This window comes from Trichomycterus rosablanca, chromosome 18 (assembly GCF_030014385.1).
Source record: "Trichomycterus rosablanca isolate fTriRos1 chromosome 18, fTriRos1.hap1, whole genome shotgun sequence".
NCBI classification, from domain to species: Eukaryota; Metazoa; Chordata; class Actinopteri; order Siluriformes; family Trichomycteridae; genus Trichomycterus; species Trichomycterus rosablanca.
Window position 1 is genome coordinate 11,764,049 of NC_086005.1, and position 22,683 is coordinate 11,786,731.

Genomic DNA, 22,683 nt, shown 5'->3' on the forward strand with positions numbered 1-22,683 from the left:
CTCATATTCCTTGTGCGCTTTGGCAACCTTGGCCTGCCACACAATTTTTCAGATGCAACTGGATACAGATTTACACAGTGTCTTCGCTTTGGATGGAGGACTACACTACATTCATATATTCTTTCACCACTTGCCATCTTATCCAGACAAAAATGGCTGCTTCGGGGGCAAATGGGTTGGCCAATTGTATTTTGAAGCACGGTCAGGCACGTGACGCTGCCCAGACTAAAGAGTTGTGTGTCAGCAGTGGTGTGCTAGTATATTAAATGACTTCCACCCTAGTTTGGCTGAAACTACAATCTCTAACCTTTTGATTAATAGTGCTGTACGTTAACCACCGAACCACCACTTCCTTAAGCAACTGCTTATTGATCTACACACTCTGATCTTGTGATTACTTTTCCAGATGCTTCGGGATTTGTTATGTGGAGGTTTTATGTGCGCTTGTTTGTGTGTTTTTTTCCCAGCGTGCTGCAAGTCGGAGAGGGAGGAGGTTTAAACACGCATTTACATTGTCATTTCCATGTCAGATGCTCTTATCCGGAGTGCTTTTGAAAACCTGCTCTCACACACATCATCTGTGCCTGTTTATCCGGCACATAAGCGCAGCATCAGTGGAAAATGTAGGCGGGTTTGCCGTGTTTGTGTTTGAGCAGGGCGTGTGCTCATCAGCCGTACGCAGCGGGCGAGCTGCCTGCGATGTTTGTTTTAACAGACGGTTTGAACGTAGAGTCACGTCAAACGTTTACATATGCTTCTAAAGGACATGGATGTTAGAAGGGTTTCAAGTTCTTCTGTTCCTTAGTTTGAAGGATTGGAACACATACACTACAAAAGTATGAGTTTAGGTGCTTCAGCCCCATCCACTGCCAACAAGTGTACATAATAATAATATGCAAACTAATAATAACAATAATAATACTAAGGGCGGCATGGAGGGTAGCACTGTCGCCTCAGAGCAAGAAGGTCCTGGGTTCAATTCCCCGGTGGAACGGACCTAGTCCTTTCTGTGTGGAGTTTGCATGTTCTCCCTGTGTCTGCGTGGATTTCGTTTGTTTGCTCTGTTTTTCTTCCACAGTCCAAAGGCGTGCAGTCATTTTAATTGGAGATACAAAACTGTTCTATTTATGAGTGTGTGTGTGTGTGTGTCTGTGTCTGTGTCTGTGTGTCTGTGTCTGTGTGTCTGTGTCTGTGTGTGTGTGTCTGTGTCTGTGTGTGTGTGTCTGTGTGTGTGTGTCTGTGTGTGTGTCTGTGTGTGTGTCTGTGTGTGTGTGTCTGTGTGTGTGTCTGTGTGTGTGTCTGTGTGTGTGTCTGTGTGTGTGTGTCTGTGTGTGTGTGTGTGTGTGTGTCTGTGTGTGTGTCTGTGTGTGTGTGTCTGTGTGTCTGTGTCTGTGTGTGTGTGTCTGTGTGTCTGTGTCTGTGTGTGTGTGTGTCTGTCTGTGTGTGTGTGTCTGTGTGTGTGTGTCTGTGTGTGTGTCTGTGTGTGTGTCTGTGTGTGTGTGTCTGTGTGTGTGTCTGTGTGTGTGTCTGTGTGTGTGTCTGTGTGTGTGTCTGTGTGTGTGTCTGTGTGTGTGTCTGTGTGTGTGTCTGCGTCTGCCCATGTGATGGACTGGCAACCTCTCCAGGATGTTGCTACCTTTCCCCAATGAATTGGACCCACAAAGACCCCGAATAGGACATAAACAGTGGTAAAACAGACAATAAATGAAGAAATTAATTAATAAATGATAAATAATATAATAAGGATGATCTATAGCAGATGGAAAGCCTTTATTATTTATTTATTATGTAATATATACATATACACATGTACAGTATAAAAAATTCTTTTTTTTTAGCTTGTTGGGAAGCTGGGGTCAGTAATCTGGACTTGGACTAAAGAAGGTCGACTATCGGTTGAAAGAAAATGGCAAATTTTGAGTAAAAACACACACTTAAAAGATCAGACACCCCTGGGTTAAGAGTGTGTAAGAGACAGTCTAAACCTGATAATGTTTAACACCGGTCTTAAATCGGCCCACTTGTCAGGCGTAGTGGAGACTAGCGAGAGAGAAAGTGTGTGTGTTTGTAGACCGGCTGTAAAAATGAAGGATTAGCCATTCTGACATACGTCATCACTAAACTAAACAAAGCCTCGTGATGTAAGGGCTTTCAAAACAAACCTTGTCTTGCTGGGGAGAGGGACTTTTGAAGAAGGAGAAAAAAACCCCACTGTAATAATTGGAAGTAACAGCTTTTTTTTTTTTTTTTTTACAGTTTATTTTTTGATTACTCGCATTATTTTGTCTACCAGATGGAAGCTGTTCATTGAGTACCTCCCACTGTGTGATTGAGCTTTCAATCTTTCCACTTCTTGTTTCTTTTGTCTCTCTGCTTCACTTAAATCTTTCTTTTGCTCTCTGACTGTGTGCACGCAAGAGACACCGTCACACAGTCCGTCTCCGGCTGTCTCCACCACTGTCAGTCCAATCAGCCACTTGGGCCGCCTCTGCCTCCGTCTCCTTTCTTTTCTCCGTCCATCTTTCCGTCGTCCTCCTTCAATCATTCAATCACGCTCTCGCGTAGGCGCTTGATTGCACCCCCCGCACACAGCGGGATCTCCCGACAACAGACAGACTTTCCGTCTTTCAATGCGCACTGCAGAAGAAACCCTTAAAAACAATGAGAATCAGAATTTCAACTGACTTTCCTTCTGTGATAATGTATTTCTGGGTTAATGTATTTCTAAACAGTTAGCCTGTCTAGCTAAATATTAAAGTTTTGGCTGTCAGTACAGTACAATTACATTTTTTTTAGAGATGTCAACAAATTCACAATCTGTATCAATACAATTCTTCCAAAGTATTAATATCACACAATCAAAAGCATGTAGCCCTTAGGTATATATGTTTAAGTAAACTGTGCTTTATGTAGTTAAAACAAGTTTTTTATGATCATTGCTCAGACCACATGATCTTTATTGGAATTACTCCCACTGCTAGGGTGGCATTAGAATTAATGTGCTACTTACCGAGTAGCCACAGAAGAGTTACAGCGTTCATTAAATCATATTAAAGCCTGCTATAATTGCTACAATTTTTATATATAAAACACAGTAATGTTCAGCAAATATTTACCTTCTCTTGATTCTCAAAGCACCCAGGTATTTATGTTTACGTATACCGTCACTGTGACTCAGGTCACATGATCTTTTTTGGAATTACTCCAACCACTAGGGGGATTTGTGTGACTTACAGAGTGGCCAAAGAAGTTACATCGTTCATTAAAGCATATTAAAGCCTGCTTTATTTCTTAAAATTGTGCGTATAAATAATGTGTAATGAATAGACCACCGAAGTCGTGTCGTCATTTTGTAGGCCACGCCATGTTGTTATGCCCATATTTGGTAACCTGGGTCTAAGAGAAATTTTGAAGGGGAAATATGAATGGAGATTTCGCAAATTGCCTCTCTCGCATCCTGTAGTCATAAAAAATGTTTCAAAGCTGTTACGTTTTGTTTTATGGAGATTCTTCTGTCTATTATCACTGGATCCTCTGAATTATGAAGTCGTTAAAGAGTCAAAATATGAATATTGCTACATGTAAGCTAATGCTACTGCGCACTGAATTGACGTCACTAGACTGGAAGCCTCTTAATGTTTTCTTTTATAATCCTCTTAAATGAGCGCACGAAGCAGCACGATTCACCAGTGTAACAGTGGAGTGATATTCACAAGTTTTACTTTATATTTTTAGTAGGTAGCTACATTAAAGTAGAAAGCAAGGATGGTCGGGTGTTACGCCTTTGGTTGTACTTACCAAAAGCGAGCCGCTCGTTCCGTTGATTTGATTGGTGTAGTTCAGTGACGTCTAATTCATGTGCAGTAGCATTAGCATTAGATCCAGTGATGTACAGGAGAAAAATGTACACAGGACAAAATGTACAGGGTTCTGAACATGTTTATTTAGCACAGGATGCGTTAGAGTTGATTTTTTTAAAAACCCCGTTCATTTTTCCTATAGGAAATCTGACTTAGACCCGGGTCTCCAAATATGGGCATAACGAGGACTACAGAATGACGCACGACTTCAGTGGTCTATATTTACCTTTTTTTGCATTACACTGTCAAATTAGACCACATTTACAAAATGAGCCTGTGATTAGCATGTAGCCCTTAGGTATTTACATTTAAATAGTTACGTTTATGTATTTTAATGATCATTGCTCAGGTCATGTGATATTTATTGGAATTACTCCCACCACTAGGGGCCACTGGAATTTATATGCTACCAACTGTGTAGAGTTTTGTTGTTCTTTAAAGTATGTACTGTATATCAGAGGCTGCCACATTGTTTAAAATTGTTCATATAAATAATGTACAATGAATATTTACCTTCTTTTGTATCTCAAAGCGCCCAAACCTTAAGGCTTGTGTCGTCAAACTTAAAAAAGGAAGCTTTAAACCCGATGGAAAGAGGAAACAAATATAAATCAGATTATTCACTAAGTGCTTGGGTCAGTTAGCCAGGATCGTTATACCTGAAGCTACAGATACCGGGTAGCCTTGGCACCAAAGTACAAAAGCTGTTGACATATAGCTTACATTCCATCCCTCGCCATTTCTCCCGGTTTAGTCATTTTCAATTCGCTATTGTAATTTCACGCCTGTGTATACCTCCCCCAGGTCTTCTTTACAACGTATGTTGTCGACTGCTTTTTTTCCCTCACAAACCTGTCATCTTCTACTTGTGCAGACAACTTCACCATACAGCAACCATGAAGAGAAACCATATTCAACCTCACCTCGCTCAGACACCGTTGACCGTGCCTATTGAGTGCCTGCCAGACTGGTACTGATACTAAGACATGAACTTGGGAAATCAAACTCCTGACTGTGTTGGTCTGCATACTCAAGACCACCATGATCTTACATGATGTTGGGCTAGCTTAGCGGTTAAGGTGCTGGACTAGTATTTAAAAGGTTGTTGGTTCAAACCCCACCACTGCCAAAGATGCCATGCTTAATCTTTAATTGCTCAAATTGTATTTAGTTATAATTGTAAGTTGCGTTGAATAAAAATGCCACAAATTGAAATGTAAATGATGCCCCAGGCAGAGCAAATGGTCTTAAACCGAGGCCCTTAAACCTCAGTGATCATTGCGATTAAGACTGTAGGACAGAAGGACAAAACAACTTGTTGTTTTAGCTTCTTTAGTGCTTAATAATTAAGTTGGTGCTACGTGAACTGGCTCTTAAACTGTACACGCTTTGCTGAGAAGTTAGCACACTTCATTCCAAGCTTCCACACGAATAACGATTGTCTTTAGAGCGAAAAACACGCCTGCTTTGTGCACACCAGAGACGCAAGCTAACAAGGTTAAAAAAAAGTCAATTTTGATATTTTCTTTAAAGAAAGCCCCTGATCTAAGAGAGCTTTTCCATATTTATAAGTATATAATTAATCAAGAGTGTCGTGGGCGGTGATTAAGCGATAAATGTTAGCGAAAGGTTGCGTTGCACTGCGCTTTCAGGTCGCATGTTGTTTTGAGATGTGGAGTATTGTAAGAAACGAACGCAGCGTGAGTCTCTGTGCCCTACGGACTTTCTCTACAAGGACGCAGCCAGCTGTCGTTGCCGGCTCGGAAAGGTCAGGCTACGAACGCAAGCTCGAATCCTCCGAGCCACATGGAAATGCTGCTTTTTTTTTTGCTCCCTGCTCTCATAGACCTGCACTATCTCTATAGTAATTTTTATTAAGAAGACAATCATTCCTTTACCTCCCATTTTTTCTCTCTTTTTTTATTAGCGCCGTTTTATCCACCGAGACCAAACACGATTACGGTTTCAAAGAAGAAGACGCCGTTTGAAGTCTGCGAGTAAAGATGGGAATTCCATCCAAAAATGCGTAGACATGGCTGTGCGACCTCGGCTCGACCTTAGCCGCTTACAGAGTGGTTATCAGCCTCAGTTCTGACATGCCTTATCTCGTGAGTTACTTAAAAATGAAAAGGAAATGCAAGCAGTGAAGAGCAAAACAAACGAAAAGCTGCTGCAGTAGAGGGGTTTTGTTAGCTTTGTTTGCCTACACACACACACACACACACACACACACACACACACACACACACACACACACACACACACACACTTCCCAGAACCTGTTCTTTTAGCTCAGCTGCAGGTTTAATGATCAGCTGATCTTGCTCAGGTTGTGATGACAGCCGTGGAGTGTTACGCCAGTGGATTATTCGTAGCGGAACTAATTATTTTCCAGGTTGTCTAAGAAGTGGCAAATTAAATCAATAAAGAAAAATGATGTTATTTTTACAAATCAGGGTATGTCACTGTTGGGATTTCATTTCATTTTAGCTATTTTTGTCTAGGATTTTCCCATGTGGAGTTTGCATGCTCTCCCCATGTCTGTGTGTGTTTCCTTCGAGGGAATAGGGATAGTTTTACTGCACCTCTCAGTTTCCTGCAGAGGCCTTCTTTTCAAATTACAAAAAACCTGTAACCTTATGCTGAAAACAAAATTTGCAAGATAAACCGATGTTATCTGTGAACCACAAAAACAAACAAACAACAAAAACTCACTGCTGGAAGATTAATGTCACTGTCCCGAATCGAGCAAGCTTAGCTAAGCCAAATCCGGCACATTAGTTCTGAATAAGACTGTGGATCATGTTGACAAAGCCAGAACAAGGGCTTCTTCCTTGGACGGGAAACCTACACTAGATTGGACAGTCGACTAAATCGAACCATACTCGCAAGATGCTGAATCGGACACACTAAGCTAACACGCAAGCATCTCCTCACTAGGGAAGATGCTCCAACCTGCCATCGATGTAAAGAGAGACTAACAATTAAACACATACTGATAGACTGCAAAACACTAAACTCAGAAAGACTGAGGTTTTTTAATGAAAACGAGACACGAAATGTGCTTAAATCTACAGCACCAGGGAAAATAATACATTTTTTAACGTATTTAAATCTAAAACATCTTTTATAATTAGTTTTAAATGACACAAAGTGAAGGAGCAACTTGAGTACCGCCGTATAAATGACCCCAGCGTGTCGGTACGGCACTAAAACGAATCAATCAAACAATCTTGGACAGGAGTGGAATTAAACTTGCTTGACTGTGTACAGTTGTACCTGCGTTCCAGCTGGTTCTAATTCATGCCTGCATCAAGCTTAAGTCTAAGTCACTGTCCTTAAGCAAGCAAGCGTAGCTAAGCCAAATCCGGCACATTAGTTCTGAACTAGACTGTGTATCATGTTGACAAAGCCAGAACAAGGGCTTCTTACTTGGACGGCAGTGGAAGTAAACATGCTTGACTGTGTACAGTTGTACCTGCATTCCAGCAGGTTCTAATTCATTCCAGACCTGCATTTTTGCTTGTTCTTGTATTATGTTGAATTACTCATTGATGAACCTAATTTCCTTTTAGCATAAGCTTGACGGTTTGGGTTTTCTTATCAGTGGCACGGTGGCTCAGTGGGTAGCACTGTCACCTCACAACAAGAAGATCCCAGGTTTCATTTCCAAATGAAGCGGTCCGGGTCCTTTCTGTGTGGAGTTTGCATGTTCTCCCTGTGTCTGTGTGGGTTTCCTCCGGGAGCTCAGGTTTCCTCCCACAGTTCAAAGACATGCAAGTGAATTGGAGATACAAAATTGTCCATGATTGTGTTTGACATTAAAGACTTAAACTGATGTGTAACCAGTTCTGTTCTGTTATGAATGTAACCAACATGTATAAAACATGATGTTAAAATCATAATAAATAAATAAATAAATATCAGCCTTGTCAAGATATCAGTTTCAGGTACTATTAAGTGGTGTGCAGTAATATTAGCCATATTTATTTGGCCACTAGCTGTATTTAATAAATATGCAATTTGGTGGCTATGTTACAAAGTTAAGTGAGATTACAAAACTGTGCACACACCGAATGAATAATGTATGTGGCTGTATGTTTATACGTTCACATACGTCACGCTAAAATTCTCATGATGTAATGTTTTTGGAGAGCAGAGAGCAACGACTGATTCTTCATTCTTCCTATAAATTGACTCGTTCTGAATCCTGGCTTTGCGTTTAATTTTTATTTGTACGTTTTGTGTACGTCTTCAAAATTAGCTTAAAGTGGAGGATAGGGAGCCCTTAAAAGATGATGGGAAGTAAAACCATGCACGATACAAAGCTTGCGAATGTAATTAGGCAGGTTTGAAGGTCAGTTGTTAATTTCACGCCGCTGCCTTGAAGCTAATAAGCTGATTTTATTAGTTGCACCTTTGCATTTTCTTAATGCAATTCGCTTAATCTGCATCGATTTCGGCTGCAGTAAGCAAGTTTACGCTAAGGAATGGATCGTCCGGGTATACACACTACGTCATGAACGGCGGAGGCTTTGAAAAGGAGCATGGCGACCTGAGTGGACTAGGAATTGTTACCTACGGGGGCGTCCATAAGCTTGAAGTGTAGGTGCACTAAGTGAATCCAGGCTGTGATGGGAGGGTAGGGCATTATGAGCGGATATTACGACAGAAGGACTGGATGAACGGTGCTGTGAGAACCGTCGCGCTATTGGAAAACCTCACACTGTTCCTTTTATTTTCCATGCTAAGTAACATGCCGTAGTCTCTTTCCGCCCCCCATTTTTACCACCACGAAGGGTAAACAGCTGCCGATCTACCACAGTTGACGCGCTATCGGGTCCGGGTCGCACTGCATAATTCGATCCTGCTTGCTCGGTGACTGTGTGATAATCAAATTAAAATTATGCTTGGGGCTATAAACGCCCCTCAGCAGGCTTTGCCTACCAGGGGGGTGACCTGCTCGGTTTGCTTTCCTGGCACTTTTCATTCCGATTGATATGCCTCCCCCCTCTGCTTGGCGGGTGGTAATAAGAAATGCGTGCTGGCTGTATTTTGGAGAGGAATATCTGACCGTTCGCTTTTTTGTTGCTTGGATGCAAACGACAGTGCAAGGATAGGGTCGCCGCGTTAGGTTGTTCTTTTGTTATTTGCTCCGTGTTTGCTCTTTTCAGTGATTGTTATCCATTTTTACATAATTTTAATGCTTCTTACCGCAGGCACATTCCCGACTAGAAAATAGGGGTCTTGATTTCAAGCTTGCACAGAAAAACAAAAATATTTACCGCCTGTTTTTATCATTAGCTAAACTTAAACTCGATCCTTTGCGAGACCAGGTGTGGGTTTGAAGATGGCGGGGGTCCTTTCCTCTTGTCGCTTCCGTCAGGTGGGTCACCGTCGGTGGCTGCTTCTTAAGCGCCGGTTGTCTTATTAGATGGGATCAAAGTGAAGAAAAGCCCTTGAAGTCGAGCACGTCTTAGTGGTGGCCCAAAAAAGTGAAGTAAAGACAACGATACGTTCAGTTTTCCAATTGATCTTGATTTTAAAAGTTCCTCACAGCCTTGTGTATCCTGGAAGATTATCGGGAGGGTCAGAGCTGCGTATCGACTGTGTGCGTATGTGCGTTTCCGTTCTACTGAAAGCTAATGGAAGTCCCCACTTCAAAGGGGCCACTGCCAGAGCCTCTCGCTCCGTCGTGCCGCAGCTGTAAGATTAAAGCTGGCCCATATTCATCAACTGTGATTAGGCTCCAGCTGCTCCTCATGACGGCCCGGCCAGGTGAGCCGTTTCAGGCTCGGCTTTACCCGCCCCCCCTGGACTGCTGCTCTTATCTTGACCGCTCGTGATTTCCTTTGTAGTGTGAGGTACTCTCATCCTCTTTTTAATTTTTTTTATTTAATCGTAGTTCCAATACTAAGCCGTCTGGTGCTTACGGCAGCACAGCTTGGCCCGGCTTTGCAGTTTCCCTCGTGTTCTCCATGCTCTCTTTCCATTAACTCCATTACTAATCTACTGATGTGTCCTTTCTCGTCTTCTCATCTGCTCAACCTGATGACGTTCGGCTGTCTGCACTTTTTCATATGAGCCAGGACATTTACATTCTCGGTACCTGGAATAAGAGGGTCATTCGCTGGACACAAACTGAGGCCCTCAGAAAAAGTTCAGTGGTTTAATTTATAAATAATTTAATATTTTAGAAAAGCAGAATATTATGTCTTTAATTTGGCGACAAGAAGGTCCTGGGTTCGATCCCCAGTTGGAGCGGTCCTGTGTGGAGTTTGCATGTTCTTCCTGTATATGCGTGGGTTTCCTCCGGGAGCTCTCGTTTCCTCCCACAGTCCAAAGACATGCAAGTGAGGTGAATTGAAGATACAAAATTGTCCATGACGGTGTTTGCACATTAAAGACTTGATGAATCTTTTGTAACCAGTAATTACCTGTCCTGTCATTAAAAAAATGTGTAAAACATGACATTCCTAAATAAATAAATCCATAAATAAATGTCTTTAATTTGTCTTAATGAATAATGTGACACGTGCTGTGGGGCGTTCATCCCTAAGGGGCTAAAAAGTGTCACAATAGCACTCACTAGATCTGAAAGTCTGTTTTCATCAAGTGCTTTATCTTGATCAGGTTTGTGGCAGGTCTGACTTCATTGGGAAACACTGGGTGCAAGGCAGAAACACCCTAGACACGGCAGCAGTCCATTGCAAACCCTCACCTCCCAGACATAGCCAATAACGTCTGTCTAGATGCCTGGCTGGCTAACAGCACCACTGAGATTTCACCCTTCTGGTCCTTCTGAAATTAGGGGCTTGGAGTTTTTGAGCTCGGATTCAGTGTGTGCTGTGTGTTAATGTTTTGGTTGCATGTCCTTTACAAGTGGGCTGGCTCGTTGGGTAGCAATGTTGCCTCACAGCAAGAAGCTCCTGGGTTTGATTCTCAGTAGAGCGGTTTGGATTCTTTCCGTCAGGAGTTTGCATGTTCTCCCTGTGTCTGTGTGGGTTTCCTCCGAATGTTCCAGTTACTTCCCACAGTCCCAAGACATGCAAGTGAGGTGAATTGGAGATACAAAATTGCCTGTGACTGCGTTTGACGTTAAACTTGAACTGATGAATCGTGGGTAAGTAACATACCAGGTAGGTAACTACCTGTCCCGTCATGAATGGGACCAAAGTGTGTAAAACAGGACGTAAAAAAACAGACAAATAAATAAATAAATGAATCCCTCCAAGTTTACAACAATGTAAACTTTTGACCTCAACGTTATCTACATGTGTGATTTAAATCAGAACCTGAAAACGGTTGTAAAACGTTGCGTCCAAGGTGCTGAGTTCCTGGTGCCCGGGTGGCCAGCTTGTTGCGTGCTGCACAGTTCTGGCCCTTGCTAGGTAGGTAAGAAGATCCGCGATGCATTTGCCCAGCTTAAACAGAGTGCGGTCGGCCAGTTAATGACCTCGCTTCAGGTTACCCCTGCTGGATAAATACCAAGGACACTCTGGACCAAGGGTCCCACAAACAGGGTGGGCTTAGTTTGTTTTTATTTACCAGCGTCCTCAGTCTGACGCTTTCGCTGTTTATAAGAGATGAAAGCCAAAGGTCGGTCAGGGTCAGACGTGCTTGCTTCCATGTATTCATGGCGTCTGTAAATATCGCACATTGCTTTGGATCTGCTTTTTATTTTGACTGTGAGCGCCGTTTGCCGCCTATTTTGCTTTCTTCCGCTGCTTATTTGTACCGCGTGCGTGTGCATGCGAGCGCCGGCCAGCTATTTTCTGATGTCTTTCCAGCATTAACAAGGGAAGGAAGGTGACTCCTATATTTGGCTCATTGTCTGACTCACTGCAGGCTCCGATCGAATCCGTTTATCTGTTTATTTATTTATTTCTGGTCAAGGCCCCGTGAACCCGTCTCTATTTAGCCACGTCGACGTTTGTTTAAACAGCCGGGAGGCTTCGTGATGTTCTGTGATTCGCCGAAGGCCGACATCCAATTTATATCTGTCCGAGTGGGATATTAAGACATTTGCACCTGCGCCTCTGCGCTCGTGTTTAAATAGGCACAAATGTGTGTCCCCCCCCCCCCCCCCCCCCAACCCCTTGCTGTAACACACAGTCCCTCCCGACCGGTGCTGTCGGCGCCGTCTTCGGTGTACCGGATGCCTGAAAAACCTCTTTTGAAAGAGCGAACAAAGAAAATGAAGTTAATTACGTTGATTTCATTTTCGCTAGACGGTGAAAGGTATTTGATATGCGATTTGTACAGAATAAAGTCTGTCCCTCGCAGACAAACGCAGGGCAGCACTTAGAAAATAGTGGCGGGGCTTTCGCCCGACGCAGCTCGCAACTCAGCAAATCAAAGTCGCCGCTATTCTGGGACACAATGGAAGGACAAAGTGCAAAAGTGGGCACTGGTAATTGAACGTGTGGGCAGGCTAATGTTTTTTTAAATGCTTCTGTAAGGTTGTTATTTAAAAAAGGGCTATTTCATTTGGTCTGCAGTGCCATACAGCAGAGATACTCATCAATCTTTCTGTTCAAATCCCCTGTGTACAAAAAAAAATAAAAAATTTCATGATGAGGTTAAAAATCTTTTTATTTTTTTATTTTAGCTGATGTGGGTTTACTTTTGGTGAACTGGTGGTCGGAGCTTCCTCACCTGGGTTTGCTTCATTGGAATCTGAATTAGAATCATTTGTAGTTGCCCTCCGTTGCCAACCTTTGCATTTTTGAGGTCGGCAAATCAATATTTGCTCATCCTTAAAGACCCAACGTAGGCTATAGGTAGTTTAAAATAGATTTCTGTGACATCACAAGAGGTCTTCCGTCACATCACGTGGTCATTTCTACTCTTCTCAATCACACAGGCTCACAGAGTCCTCCCTGTGGGCCCCGGTTCCATACTTGAGAAGCACTGCCATACAGCACTGTTCAGCCACTTTTTCTGTTATACGTTGTGTGTGTGTGTGTGTGTGTGTGTGTGTGTGTGTGTGTGTGTGTGTGTGTGTGTGTGTGTGTGTGTGTGTGTGTGTGTGTGTGTGTGTGTGGATGTTGCAAGGACGAGCTGCATTATCTGTTTAGGCCACCTTAGCTAATGGAGGTTTTTTTCCTCTCCAAAGTCAGAATCAGTTAAATCAGCTCCACTGTTTTTCCAAAAATATGTGGACACCTGACCATGAGGTTGTTGGACATTCCAAAACCATGGGCATTTACATGAACTTGGTCCCTATTTGTGCCAAACAGTTTTTACTCACATGGATAGGCTTTCCACAAGGTTTCAGAGTGTGTGGGAGGAAATTTATGCTCACACAGTCAAAAGAGCATTTTTGAGGTCAGACACTGATGTTAGATGAGTGCCTGGCATGCAGTCAGAGTTTCAATTCATCTCAAACTTCAGTATTTTTGACGTCAGGGCTATCTGCAGGTCTCTAGGTTTTCCCCAATAAAGAGTAAATCTTTTCAGATCTTGCTTTGTTTTTAGAATCTAAAATATTTAAATCTGTCTACAGTCAAGCCAGCTTTACATTAACATACACATAAAGGCTATAATGTACTTAAAAGAAGCTCCAGCTCCTGCTATGTGATCATCAAGCTGCTAATTTTGCACCAGGTGCTTCTTTCCTGCACCTGCATTGATATAAAGCTTGCTTGACTGTTGACAGTATCACTTACATTTTATCAGCTTTATTTCAGCGAATTCATTTCAGACCTGCTTTCTGGTGGTTCCTATATGGTTCTTAGATGGAATCCAGAGAAATCTTCTCTTACCTTAAGGTGGTGACTATTTAGGTTTTCTTCCTGACCTTAGCAATTGACCACTGTTCATAAACTTTCAAATGGGTGCAGTCAGTCTAGCCCTGTTTATCTGGGCACAGTAGTCAGTCAATCCCAATCATCAACAAGGACTCGAGGCCATGTAATAAAGTTAATTGACATTACAGACTAAGTGTAGGTGTTTATCCAGGCCAGATCTTCTCAGACTTATGTCATATTTTTTTTCTTGCTCTACTTCCATCGATCCACGTGGTTGAGTCGTAGTTTTTGACCTTGTTATGCGAATGCTGACAGCTATGAATCTCAAAGCAGAGCTCGTTCCTGTACACACATGCATCAGGGAAAAAGCTCTCGGGACGAGATCACTCCATCTGTCTTATTGGATTAGCGTCTTCAGGCGGGAGGTGTCATGTTACGCTAGTCTGTGAAGTCTGACTCAACCACTTTACCTGTATGCACGTGATGCAGAAATAAATATAGAATATTCACTTAGGAACTAATGTCTTTTATTAATTTATTTTACCATCATGGTCAGTGTCATGGTGGGTCTGATACAGGGTCTGTCTGAAAACCCATTGAGCTCTCAGCATAGACAGCATTTTGCCTCATCCTACTCGTTCTCTCGTCTAAATTCTTAGATGCCTTAAAATGCTGTCTACCGAGATGCCTTATTCCGAGTGATAGTCTAACCGAACAACGATGGCGCTCCTTGTGCTTCCTCAGCTGCTAAGGCAATCCCAGCATTCAGTGCGGAGTTATTGTCATATTCATGTAATTATTATTAATGATTAATGGGTTTGTTAGTGACAATGTAACAGTTTCTGGTACACAGAGAGAGATGTTAGCTGGCATTCTAGCGGGTTGTTGTCCCAGCCCATTGGTTTGAATGGCCTAAGGCTAACTCTACTAGCTTAGTAAGCTAAAACTGTAGCGGCGGGCGGGGGCAGTCGATGATTCAATTACTGTTTTACTAGAGCGTCTCAATAACCTGCATTGTAAAGTTTAATGTCAGTATGAATCCTCTCTACTTAGGCAGCTGCCTAGGTTGTAAAGTAGGCAGCAAGGCAGCTCACTAGGTTTTGAAACGGACCCATAGAAAGAAAGAAATTGTTTGCTGCATTTGCTAAATTACAATAATACCATAGTATTGTTTTAGTTCTTTAATATTATATATCCCTCAGAGATAAGTTGGGATTACTGAAATGCTGAATCAGTATTTAAATGAGCTAATGAGGGCACTTGGGTGGCACAGCGGTAAATTATACTAGCCCACTACGGCTGGGATCAAGGGTTCAAATCCCCAGCAGTGCTATCATCCTGTTTGGCATCTACATATATTCTTTATTGGCTATATCTGAGAAAGGAATGGCCAAGTTCCTGGGATGAAGGTGTGTTACTGCATTGTACCCAGTGATTAAGAGGAAGCTGGACCCACCACGATAACCTGACCAGGACTAAGTGATGGTAAAACATGTAAACAACAACGAACTGATCCCAATCCTAAACACTTTATTTACATTTTTAGCATTTAGCAGATGCTTTTATCCAAAGCGACTTACAGTACTGTGACAGTTGTTGTCTAAGCCATTGATGGTTAAGAGCCTTGCTCAAGGGCCCAACAGTAGCAACCTGGCAGTGGTGGGGCTTGAACCAGCGACCTTTTGATTACTAGTCCAGTACAATTACTAGTCTAAACATCTTAGAAATTTTAATCGGAGGAATTTGTCAGTGTTTCTTTGTGTACCTAATAAACACTAAACCAGTTTCATGTGCACGTGCACTGTAGTGATTTACCATTGAGTTTCAGACTTAGTGTGGAAAGTTCCTGTTGTCCTTCAGGGCTTTTTGTTCCTGGCTCTGAACGTCCATGGAAAAAGCTCTAAATTTAGCCGCAATGCTGTGGCTCATACGTTCCTGTGTGCGGCCCCTCTCGTCCCAGCACTAACAGGTCACTTAACCAGCACTGAAAAGGCACAGGAGAAGACAGTCTCGACAATGCCTCGTCCTGAAGTAAGACACCAGTGTGGGCCTCCCCATCGCACAGTGGTGGTTCGGCTTGTTAACAGCAGAGAAAACTGCTTTTATCTGCTTGTACGCTGGTCTACAGTACCCCCTGCGTCCATGTTTTACTTCAGTGCCTTTACCAAGCGCAGATCTGGCTTTAAGGTGTGTATGTGTTTTGCAAGCGAGAAACATTATCTGCTTCTCTGCTGGAGAGCCAGACTGCACTTCAATACGAGTGGTTCTTGGCACTGCCGATGTCTGCCATGTGTACAAAGTGTCTCTGTACAGCTCCTTTCATGCACTTTTCCCCCAGGTAGTTTGCAGCAGTGTGCTGGTAGGGGTTGTCGCGTCCTCATCCTGTGAAGATTGTGGTGGCAGTGTACAGGAGCATAGCCTAGTACAAGTCCTTGGTATTTGTCAGGGGGCATATAGTAAACCAAAGCCAGTACATATACAGTAGTGGTTAATGATTTTAACAAATTTAGTCAATTTGTGGAAGCACCCAGTCTTTTTAACCCTAGTACGGCGCCATCAACCTGATAAACCCTCCAACAGTGCTCTGCATGACCTGTTTTTGGTCATTCTTGGATTACATCTGAGCATGCGGACTCATTCCCTCTCGGCATATGAAGACGGTTTGGGTTTTCTTCTCCACCTTGGTAAAGAGACCACTGGTCTATGCACTTTGTACTCTTGGACAATTGTTTTTACAGTTGACCTCGGGGCCTAAATCTAGTTCAATCATTGCTCTGGTCATGTGTAACTGTAACATGCTTGCTAGCCTTTTAAGGTGCTTGGTCCTCATTGATGAAAGATGATTTGGTTACCAATTGGTTACCAATTCTGTGTAGTTTACCTTATTTGTCATTGTCCAGCTATATATATATATATATACATACACGCGTTCTTCAAAAAGTTTCCACACTTTTTAAATTGAATTTATTAAGAATTTTAAAAACATAGTCACCTTCCGATGCATTTTTCTCAGCGTTGTACCAACTTTTTAGTGCCATCAGCATAAATGTTTTTGGTTGAGTGTGTAGCCACTGATGTGCCGCTGCTTTCACATCCATGATCACATAAATCTTCTTGCCCTTTGAGTGGTACAAAAAGGTGGAAATCAGATGGCACTAAATCCGGACTGTAAGCTCTCTCTGTCTCTCAGACACGACCAATTACTCCTCCTCCCAGCCTCACTGTTACCAACCAAATATAAAGGTGTGGAAACTTTTTGAAGATCCCTCGTAGTTTTGAGGTCTGGCAATCAGCTCTAAATAAACCTATCACAAGAAAAAAGATCTTGTCAGTGGACATGTTTAAAAAATAATAATAAGACCATTAGAAAAGGAAAGTTATTGACGTGATGCAAAGTGAAAAGCTCATTCTTCTGCAGATGTTGCACGTTGCTCGTTTACAAGCACCCATCCAACACTTAAACCCAACCTCTGCTTGTTTTTTCGGCCTGATTATCCGTTTATTAAAAGTCTTTTAACCCTGTCCTTTTATTCAGATCACAATCTGAGAACCCCTGTATACGTGGCATTTATGAAGAATTTGAAATGACGCTAGGCAGGTACCACATTCTGGCAGGAGCCAGTGGGAGTATGGGTGTTATAAGAGCAGGTGAGCATTCACCTCCTCTGGGTAAATGCCAGGAGACGAGGTTCTATTTCAGACCTGGTCGCCCTGGAAGATAGAGTGCCATGTTGTAGCGAAGGCGAATGTCAAGTCTGGGAGGGAATTCAAAAGACAGACTGGATTAGGTGACGTCTGTGTCTGTCGCGGCTACGAAGGGCAGGATTTGAGAAAGAAGACGAGGGTCTTGAGGGGCTGGGTCACATGGAGTCAGGTGCATGAATATGCAAGGAGTTGAGCAGGTTAAATCTGCTCTGTGACGACTCCAGTGTTTGTGTTCTCACTCTCGCTGCTTGCTATTTTTAACTAAAGGGGGGGTGGATGGAAGGGTAAGACGGGGGGAAGAAAGCGTGAAGATGGTGATCTATTTTTAGAAGAAGGTCAGATTTTTCTGGGTGTGTTTCTTCCCCTCATCATTTGGAAAACCATCCCTGCACATCTGGTACTTGTCCTGGCACATCCACCAAAAATCGGCAGAAGGCGAATCCACATCTGGTCTTTTATCTCACGGCCAGTTGTCTGTTGAGCGCCCGGTCAGGCGGGTTCCACCACTGAGCCTCAAACCTGATACTCAACATTTGGTTGGTGGCATTCGATGGTGGTAAACTAACGCATTTGACTTCTGCGGCACCCGAGTGCACCCTAAAAAAAAAAGTCTGCATTCTTGTCCCTAACTTCCTTTCTTTACCTAGCCGAGCGTGGCCACTTTTGTCTGTCTTTGGAATTTGGTAATGATTCTACCCCTTTCTGAGGTAAAAGAGAAACAGATAGAGCCTTTTATTGGGGAAACACTTGTCTGTAACCCCCTTTCTTGCCCCCACATGGAGCGTGTGACTCATAAAGCTCCTGGATAAGATTAGCCACAATCAGCCAGCTGATTTTCACTGGCAAGTGTGCAGCATGAGGTTTAGTGAGCTTGAATCAGCATGGTGCCTTGGCACTCCGGGTGAAGGAGAGAGCGAAAAAAGGGATCTGCTCGTTGTGTAAAAAACAAATGCTTCGGCTCCAGCAGCGTCGTAAGCTGCAGATGTTTTTGTCTAGGATTTTAAACAGGAAGTTCGAATGGCTGCCAGCCACCATACCTGTTAATATGGGCATGATATCAACCAGCAGCATGAGGACTAATGGACTTTCTCATGAACCTTTTATAACTCTCGCTTGAGCGAGTCGAGACAAGCATGGCGTCACCCATGGTTGAGTCCAAATGTACAAAGTTTGGAGGCTGACTTGGTTTGGTTCAGAGCATTCTGATTGTGATGCGTAGGTGGTAGTGGCAAGCAGCCATCGATTATATCCACTTTTTGGATCCGTGGTTCTAGAGGGAGTCGCCAGCATGACTGCATGTCTGCGCAGCCATGGCGAAGAGAAGGTGGATATCCAGGGAAATGCCAACCTACAGCACTGCCTCATTAATTATAGCCGTCAACGCAAAACCCCTCTGGAGCTAGACCAGGCAGCCGCTGCTCTCCGCCGCAGCTGCTCACCCTGCTGGGTTTCATTATATGCCCAGTTTTTTCCCCCTGACCCATGCTTCAAAGCAGCACTGAGAGAGAATGGTATGAGTGGATGTGGTGGAGGTATCTGTTTTTTTTTCCTCCCAATTTTCCTTTCCTGTTCCCTTGGTGTCACAGGAAGAATTTGATCTTATTTAAATCTTTAAATTATAGCTGATAAACATGAGCCCACGTTTATTCATCAGCCAGACCCTGTCGAGGCTGCAGCTCAGTCTACCCTCTGATGTCTAATTGGTCTGAAGGTTGCCAAACCTTTGAACAAGTTGGGGCAGCGAGTTCCTGTTTGTCTCTCGAGCTGCGAACGCGGATAAAAATGTTTGTTCTGCAATTTTCCGCCTCTCGCAGACGTCGCCTCCTTTTCCTTTTGTCCTCGCGTGGCAGGTAGAGGGTGAAGAATAGTCCAGATGTCTGCCTCTGTCTCTGCTTTCACAAGATCAGAAATGTGGAAAATTGTAGGTTGAAATGCAGGTGAAAAACAAGGTCCAGTCTCCCTTTAATGTGACCAGTACTAGGGTTAGGGATGCACCAATCTCTTACTACGGGTTTGTCTGAAAACCTAGTGAGCTCTCTACATAGATGCATTTTATGTCATCCTACATGCGCTCACGAGAAGAAGGCTGTCTAAATTCTTAGATGCCGTAAAGTGCTGCCTACTGAGATGCCTTATTCCGAGTAAAATTCTGACTGAATGATGAGGGGGTAGCAGTGAAGACAATCCCAGCATTTAGTGTTCTTTTCAAGTGTAAATACTTTTTTTATTGATTTTAAATGCAAATGCTTTAAATGCAAATGCAAATACTTTTTTTATTGATTTCCTCCGGAAATTTTCTGCTGACACACACTAACCTGTATTGACTATGTTACTTGCATTTTTTGCACACCTCCTGGAACTGAACAAGTAATTTCTGCACCTTACTTGTATTTTTGCACCTTATTTACTTTTTAGGCACCTTAACGGCATTGACAATTTTACGCTGCTAATGTACAACATGTCACTACCTCATGAACCTTTGTACCATCTATTCACCATCATGTACTAACACTTGTCTTTAGTCCTGTCTTCTAATTACTTGTTTATATTAGGGATAATTAGGAATATCTTTTGTAGTTATTTATTATAGGATTTTTTGTATTTATTGTTGTATTTTACACTGTTTTGTATTGTCTTGCACTTTTTGTACCGTGTTACACCGTGATCCTAGAGGAACGCTGTTTCGTTTCAATATGTACTTGTATGTAGCTGAAATGACAATAAAACCTCTCTGACTCTGACTCTGAAATGTGTACGAGTGTAATTTATTTGTAAATTCGGGTTTGTCAGTGACAATTTAACCATTTTCGGCAGGCTAGGGGGTTGTCTCCCCTCAGCTTATTGGTTTAAATGGCCTGAGGCTAACTGTGTTAGCTTAGTAAGATAGAACTGATGTAATCACCATAATCCCTGTCAAAATAATCTGCCTTATAAGTTCGATGTCTTATTAGAATCCTTTCTACTTAGGCAGCTCCCTAGGTTTTCCGACAGACCCTACGTATCTATTAGAGATGCTGCCCTGAAACACTGGTCCAGGCATTAGATGATCATACTCATCTAGAACTAAACACAGAAAGGACACTAGACAAAGAACATGAATAAATAACCTGTACAAAATCCAGTTACCTATCTTGCCATGAAAATGACCAATGTGTAAACATGGAGTTAAACAACAAACAAACAAACAAACCAGGCATTAGATCCAATTTAATTTAAATCCTTATTTATTTTTTACATTTCTTGTATTTAAGTTTAGAATCGAGTGTGAATGAACTATAGAGGAAATGAGTGAATGATGGCTCAATCCTTCACCTTTGGGTCTTCTCCAGTCATCACTGGGACTGATTTTACCCTCGTCACTTACTGGCACATTTATGTGTTTAAGCTTAGTTTTCCCTGTCTGAACTCTGTTAACATTTATATTTGTGTTGGAAGTCCGTCTCTTGTAGCAGGCAGCAAAGCTCAGTGCTGCAACTTTGTTCTCCCTGACTGCTGGTTTTAAAGTGTTCCTAAATGTATCTTTACCCCTTTATACTTCTTTTATTGTTCTTTTTCTCTGTTTGTCTTTCCTGCCAAGTCCTTTACCCTCATGACCCTCATGACCCTCATGACCCTCTGTCTGTTGTTGAACTGGTTTCTTTTCCTCCCAGCCATTTGGAATATGTCATGGCATAATTATTACGAAAGCAAACTTGTTTGAAGGCATACGCAAGTCTGGTTTTCTCAGGTTGTGTATAATTAAAGAAAGAATTATTCGGCTAATATATTGAAGAACGCTGCCAAAACCGGCTTGTGTGGTAGCTTAATAGATCGGTCTTCATTCTTCATGGCTGAACTGAAGAATTGAAATGTTTTTTTCAGTTTGTTTAGAGCTTTGGACACAATGCTGTAATATACAGCTTAGCAAAGCTTTTTTAATGCTCCTCTTGTGTGTAGTGCAATCATGAGCAAAATATATTGGTCACTTTTTCTTTCTTTATTGTTAATTAATTTTCCAATATAGCTGTGTCTAATTCCCCGATTGTAATTACTACTTCTGTGTCACCTCTGCCCTGATCGAGGAAAGCCATCATGTGCCTCTTCCAACCTGTGTGCAGTTGCCGCACATGTGCAATAAGTGCACTTCTTATTGCACAGGACTAGAGGTGTAGGGGAATGACATACCTAAATCTTAATTTTATCATGTATTGTTTTGTCTCTGTCACTTGCCACAGTCTGTTAAATTGCTATACCATGTTTCGAAAAAAAAAAAAATTACGGTCTTAGCACATACTGAGGACCACTCTACCCTTTCCGTATTATTCCAACACTTTTGATGCGACCTAGACCAGACAGTAGAAATTGCGGTTCCAGCTACAAGAAGATGAATGCAGTTGAGTCTGCCTGGTTTGGCATGAGAGTCTAACCAATCTAGTGGTGGGTGAGCTTATTAAACAGCTGTGCCATTCATGTGTGAGTAAAGTTTTACAAGTTGGTGCTTTAAAAAAAACGCAGGAAACTAAAAAAGATACAATATTTGCATTTTGTACAGTATGACCAAGAACTTTTTGTGCTTTAAAGGAATTTTAAAGCCGTTTCCATGGATACTAATAGTTGTCTGGTGATAGAACAGATTTTTGAGAAAGAAAAAAAAAAAGTACATCAGATTGAACTGGTCCCCGGTGTTTTGTAAAACAGTACGGCTAGATCTTATTTTGGTCCCGAATGGCAGGTAGAATTGGATCAGAGTTGCTGTATTAAACATCGGAGTATAAAAAAAAAAAAAAAATCACGGCAAGTGGAGATTGCAGCCTGCCGATTGTGACCAGTGGATTATTTTAAGTGTAGTCTTGTCCTAATTCCCTGGCTGGCGTGTCTGAATATGGTGGTCTGGCATTGGCAGCCCTGGCTCGGATAAGCTCGGTAAAGCCTGGTTTGAAGCGGTTGCTCCGCTCTAATGGTTGTTTACCTGCCTCTTGCTGCACAGGTGTGTGTTTGCCCTAAACATTAGTCCTAGCCTAGACAGGAAGGAGGGGAAGTGTGTGTGGCACGGAAAGGAAGTTGTGTGTGCATGTGAGCGTACACACTCACCTACAATGCTAATTCAATATACAGTATCATGTGAAGTATCTCTGAATGATATTCATTTTAAAATGTATTGGATGATTGATTGAATCATGTTAATAATAAACAGAGTATTTATTTTACAGCTTTGTTGTTGTTTGATAGATGCTGTTAGTTCACAAAGGTCATTTAAATTTGTGTGTGTGATCTCCAGAGTTCACACACACTCGCACTTTAGCGTCCTAGAGTGGATTTGTGTTAAAAGCTGACTCAGCAATAATTAAACACTCTTAGCCCTGTTTGTTGTTCAGGATGTAATGCTG

The 22,683-nt window shown here is 42.4% G+C and overlaps 1 protein-coding gene across 4 annotated transcripts in view; it reads left to right on the plus strand.

Moving 5' to 3' along the window:
• Positions 1 to 22,683, plus strand: part of msi2a (musashi RNA-binding protein 2a) — a 375,070-nt gene that overhangs the window by 55,932 nt on the left and 296,455 nt on the right. The gene's annotated exons all lie outside the window — the stretch shown is intronic.